The sequence below is a fragment of the Aegilops tauschii genome, unplaced genomic scaffold (genome assembly GCF_002575655.3).
Source record: "Aegilops tauschii subsp. strangulata cultivar AL8/78 unplaced genomic scaffold, Aet v6.0 ptg000884l_obj, whole genome shotgun sequence".
Taxonomy (NCBI): domain Eukaryota; kingdom Viridiplantae; phylum Streptophyta; class Magnoliopsida; order Poales; family Poaceae; genus Aegilops; species Aegilops tauschii.
The window spans coordinates 7,199-13,507 of record NW_027333105.1 but is presented as its reverse complement, the minus strand read 5'-3'; the positions used below and the strand labels follow the sequence as shown (position 1 = coordinate 13,507).

The window sequence follows — 6,309 nt, the reverse complement described above, 5'->3', positions numbered from 1 at the left end:
CTATTTTCATTTTCCCTTCTTTTTATCCCCCCGTCTTATCTTATATGGGGGATAGGCTTCCATACCATATATCTATATATGGAGTATACTTGATATATAAATAGATATAAATAGATTTAAATGAGAAACCTTTCTATATATTCTATATTATTAAAAAACAAGTATAAAATATATAAAGAAAAAATGTTAAAAAATTCTTGTTGTCTTATCCGCATTAGACAAAATGAAGTAAAAAATAATTCAAAATTTAAGTATCTTTCAGTATCTAAGTATAAATACTAATAAAAAGAAGAAAGAAGGATTGATTTGCAGCAATAGATGTCTTTCACATACAACTAGAAAAAAGTAATTTCCTTTTTGAATGGCAGTTCCAAAAAAACGTACTTCAATGTCAAAAAAGCGTATTCGTAAAAATATTTGGAAGAAAAAGACTTATTTTTCCATAGTACAATCTTATTCTTTAGTAAAATCAAGATCATTTTCGAGCGGTAATGAGCATCCAAAACCAAAGGGTTTTTCTGGGCAACAAACAAATAATAAGATTTTGGAATAATATGAATTGACTTATCAAAAAAGAATTCCAATTATTTAATAATTTTGATTCTTCTTTGAATGTACTTTTATGTGTCGAATTACTCGGTACAATATTCTTAGAACAAAAAACCCCTCTTATCTTATATATACAAGAAAAAAAAGTTTTGTTTGGTATACTGTGTGCTAAGTATTCTTTTCCTATCAATGAACTTTTCATAATTTTCATAATAGAATCCTCATATTCTATTATGAAAATTATGAAAAGTGGAGTATTCTTACAATAGGACTTACAACTTCCACCTATCTTCTCCAAAATCATAAGGTTAGTAAATCTTATTAATAAGAGCATAAAGACTTTCATTCTAGAAATTTTTAAAAAATCCAAAAAGCCTTTTCCATTTATCCATTTTAATTTCATCATTAAATAGAAACCCTTTTGGATTTTTTTCATTGTATTGAAAGAATTTTCAAAATGTAAACGAGAAATTAATTAGAAAAAATTAGTTCTACAATTGCAAGTTAGAAAAAAGAAATTCCAACTCTTTCAAGCAGTGTTTGTGTTTCTATTGGGCAAAGCAAGAGTTTATTGTAAAAAAAAAATGGAAACGATACTACCAAACGAAGTCTATTTTAATGAAAACTCTAATGTTCCTAAATTTTATGGACTTTCCCAATATCGACGATTCCCAAGATAATAGCTATTATTCTTTTAAGTTACCTATTATTTGAAGTTAGCCGCCATGGTGAAATTGGTAGACACGCTGCTCTTAGGAAGCAGTGCTCAAGCATCTCGGTTCGAATCCGAGTGGCGGCATTCTTGAAAAAGAATACAATAGATTAGAAATCAATTCGAAATTTACAATTTTGTAATGGGACCTTCCCCTTATGCTATTTGCAACTTTAGAACATATACTAACTCATATCTCTTTCTCAACGATTTCAATTGTGATTACGATTCATTTTATAACCTTATTAGTTCGTGAACTTGGAGGATTACGTGATTCGTCAGAAAAAGGAATGATAGTTACTTTTTTCTCTATAACAGGATTCTTAGTTTCTCGTTGGGCTTCCTCGGGACATTTTCCATTAAGTAATTTATATGAGTCATTGATCTTCCTTTCATGGGCCCTGTATATTCTTCATACCATTCCTAAAATACAGAACTCTAAAAATGATTTAAGCACAATAACTACGCCAAGTACTATTTTAACGCAAGGCTTTGCCACATCGGGTCTTTTAACTGAAATGCATCAATCCACGATACTAGTACCTGCTCTACAATCTCAGTGGTTAATGATGCATGTCAGTATGATGTTATTAAGCTATGCAACTCTTTTGTGCGGATCCTTATTATCTGCCGCTATTCTAATCATTAGATTTCGAAATAATTTCCATTTCTTTTCTAAAAAGAAAAAAAATGTTTTAAATAAAACATTTTTCTTTAGTGATATTAAATATTTTTATGCAAAAAGAAGTGCTTTAAAAAGAACCTCTGTCCCTTCATTTCCAAATTATTACAAATATCAATTAACGGAGCGTTTGGATTCTTGGAGTTATCGTGTCATTAGCCTAGGATTTACCCTTTTAACCGTAGGTATTCTTTGTGGAGCAGTATGGGCTAATGAGGCCTGGGGATCCTATTGGAATTGGGATCCTAAGGAAACTTGGGCATTTATTACTTGGACCATATTCGCAATTTATTTACATAGTAGAACAAATACAAATTGGAAGGGTACGAATTCTGCACTTATAGCTTCGATAGGATTTCTTATAATTTGGATTTGTTATTTTGGTATAAATCTATTAGGAATAGGCTTACATAGTTATGGTTCGTTTACATTAACACCTAAATGATTACATAAAATAAAACCTTCATGAAATGAAGGTTTTTACTTTTATGTTTTATTTGAGAACCCCTTGAACGCCTTCTCAAAGGGTTCTCAAAAATTCGAGATAGATCTAATTATACTTTTTTACTTATTTCTGCATTAATAGAGCAGACGAGTAAAAAAAAGCAAACCTATTTAGGATAATAATTGGATAAGAGAGCCTCTACCCTGTCAACGGATAGGGAGAGAACAAAATCTGGATAAATACCAATTCCTATTACTGGTAAAAAGATACAGATTAAAATAAAGAGTTCTCGTGGTCCAGAATCCACAAAATTTGCGTTTGGAACATTAAATAGCTTGTATCCATAGAACATCTGGCGTAACATAGATAATAAATAAATAGGAGTTAATATCATTCCAATTGCCATTACAAAAGTAATTAGTGTTTTTGGCATTAACAGAAATTTTGGACTAGTAATTAGTCCAAAAAATACTACTAATTCTGCGACAAAACCACTCATTCCTGGTAAGGCAAGAGAAGCCATTGAAAAGCTACTAAACATGGTAAAAATTTTAGGCATTGGGATGGATATTCCCCCCAGTTCTTCGAGATAAACAAGACGCATTCTATCAGAAGCGGTTCCTGCCAAGAAAAAAAGTGTAGCACCAATAAATCCATGGGATAATATTTGTAAAATAGCTCCATTGAGTCCAATGTTGGTTATGGAACCAATTCCTATAATTATGAAACCCATGTGAGATACAGAGGAATAAGCTATTCTTTTTTTGAAATTTCGTTGACCAAGAGAAGTTGAAGCTGCATAGATTATTTGGATCGCTCCTATTATTACTAACCAGGGCGAAAATAGATAATGAGCATGAGGTAACAATTCCATGTTGATCCGAATCAATCCATATGCTCCCATCTTTAATAATATTCCCGCTAAAAGCATACATGTACTATAATGTGCTTCCCCATGGGTATCTGGTAACCACGTATGTAGGGGTATAATCGGCAATTTGACAGCATAAGCAATAAGGAAGCCAAAATATAAAAGTATTTCCAAGGTTGCAGGGTATGATTGATTAATTAATCTTTCCAAATCTAATCCTGGTTCGTTGGAACCATATAAGCCCATACCCAGAACTCCGATTAAGAAAAAAATGGAACCGCCTGCAGTATACAAAATAAACTTTGTAGCTGAATATAGACGCCTCTTCCCCCCCCACATGGATAAAAGTAAGTAAACAGGAATTAATTCTAACTCCCACATGATAAAAAAAAGTAAAAGGTCTCGCGAAGAAAATAATCCTATTTGACCACTATACATTGCGAGCATCAGGAAATAGAATAATCGCGAATTCCGTGTAATTGGCCAAGCTGCTAAAGTAGCTAAAGTAGTGATAAATCCTGTCAATAAAATAGATCCTAATGAAAGTCCATCGATTCCCAATCTCCAGTGGAAATCGAAGACATCTATCCATTTATAATCCTCCTTTAATTGGATTAAGGGATCCTCCAGTTGGAAATGATAACAGAACGCATAAGTCATTAGAAGGAATTCTAATAAACAAATAGATATAGTATACCACCTAACGACTTTGTTTCCCTTATGAGGTAAAAAGAAAATTAATGAACCTGCAAATATCGGCAAAACAACAAGTATTGTTAACCAAGGAAAATAACTCATGATAAAGTGATAAAGACAAGATACGTTTTGACCAGAAAAGCCCGTGCTCGATTATTTCGAGCACAGGCTTCTTCGGTAAAGAGGAATCAGACGATTCGAGTGAAGTTTTTTGTAACGTATCAATAAGATAGAGCCATGCTACGTGTTGTTTCAGGCCCTAAATAAACGCGGACACTTAAAAAATCTGTCGGGCAGGCAGATTCACATCTCTTACAACCCACACAATCTTCGGTTCTCGGCGCGGAAGCAATTTGCTTGGCTTTACATCCATCCCAGGGTATCATTTCTAATACATCTGTTGGACAAGCTCGTACACATTGAGTGCATCCTATACATGTATCGTAAATTTTTACGGAATGTGACATTGGATCTATAAATTTTTCTTTTCAACATAAAATTTTTCGATCTGGTAAAAATGAAATTAGTACTATAATGAGTCATATGTATTGTAGACACCAGACGAAGCAATGGTTTATCCAAACTTCAAAAATAAAAATCTATTTTTTAATCTGTTTGTGAGAAAGCGTGAAGAGAGCCAAGAGACTTTAATTTTGGATTTCAACAATAAGAAATAAGAAAGAATTTTACGAATTGTACAGACGAATTCGAATTAGCCAATAAATTGGCTATCGTCTTTTCAATATAAATTATTGCAATATTCAAATTGCAATATCAATGAATTACAAATACAAAAATTCATTTAAGTGAAAAAGAATACTATGCAATAATCTACTAAAAAAAGCAATAATCTACTAAAAAAAATGGATATTCTCAAATAATACTAAGAAAATAGTATTGATTTCTATTTATTTTAATATGTGCGCCTTTGTTTAGAGGATTCTATGTCTAATTATTCAAAATTCTAATTATTCAATAAATTAGATTGATTGATACGAGTGGATTTCCTATTACGATGGATGGAAGAAAGAATGGATAGTCCAATAGCGGCTTCAGCAGCCGCAAGGGCTATAACAAAAATTGCGAAAATATCTCCTTTTAATTGGCGACTATCAAATAGATCAGAAAATGTTACGAGATTTAGATTAATTGAATTCAGTATAAGTTCAAGACATATTAGAGCTCTAACCATGTTTCGGCTTGTGATCAATCCATAGATACCAATCGAAAATAAATAGACACTCAAAAAAAGTACATGCTCAAACATCATTAACTAACTCCTTATCAATCTCGATTCATTTCAATATGAGGGCAAGAATTGAACCGATTCAATTAATTACAATAGAACAATTACACAACAAAAGAGAAAATAAAGGAGGTATTTGTTGGCAGTAGATGGATTTTACTAAATCAAAATTGTGATTCTTTAGTTATTTATTTTAGATTTGCAATTCTTATAATTTGTACTTTTTCTAAGTTTTCTTATTGCCGAGCCATAGTAATTGCACCTATTAAAGAAACTAGAAGAATTATGGAAATGAGTTCAAACGGAAGATAAAAATCGGTTGCTAAATGAATTCCAATTTGTTGAACATTATTTATGAGACCCTGTTCTACTATTTGGTTTGATCTTGTAGTCCAAAGAATTCCATACCACGACGTATCTGGGATAGTAGTCATTAGCGAAAAAACAATAGTTATACAAACGAGTGAAGTGAACCCATCTCCAATAGTCCAATAATTCTTATCTTTAGACCATTCTGAGCCATTTACGAACATTACAGCGAATATGATCAAGACATTTATGGCTCCCACATAAATAAGAAGTTGTGCGACAGCTACAAAGTAGGAATTTAATAAAAAATAGAATAAGGATATACAAACAAGAACTAATCCCAGCGAAAAGGCAGAATAAATGGGGTTGGTAAGTAATACTACTCCTAGACCCCCTAGTAGAAGAACAAATCCCCCAAATAGCATAAGAATCTCATGTATTGGTCCAGGTAAATCCATTATGGATAAAAAGAAATTAATAGTATAAAATTTTTCATGAACTGACTAAAACTAAAGGATTCAAGGAAGGAAAAAAGGATTTGGGTATTTTTTTGTGTATAAACTGTATAGTTATAAATTATATTATATCACGAAAATCTAGTCTGATTTAAAATAAGAAATAATTTCCAATAAGCAGTAGTTTTTCTTTATAGTTTAATTTTAAAGTTTAATAAAGAATTATTAGATTTTTATAACAAAAAGACAAAATCAAAGTTTAGTAATCAGTAATCGTTCTTGAATTCGAAGATTTTTCTTTGTTTATTTTACTTTCAGACGAATTCCTAATTGTTTGAATTGTG

The 6,309-nt window shown here is 31.6% G+C and overlaps 1 non-coding gene across 1 annotated transcript; it reads left to right on the top strand.

Annotated features, from left to right (window-relative positions):
• Positions 1-1,268: 1,268 nt before the first annotated feature.
• On the top strand, positions 1,269-1,348 carry TRNAL-UAG (transfer RNA leucine (anticodon UAG)). The gene has a single exon. It is a non-coding gene; the product is annotated as a tRNA-Leu (tRNA).
• Positions 1,349-6,309: the final 4,961 nt, after the last annotated feature.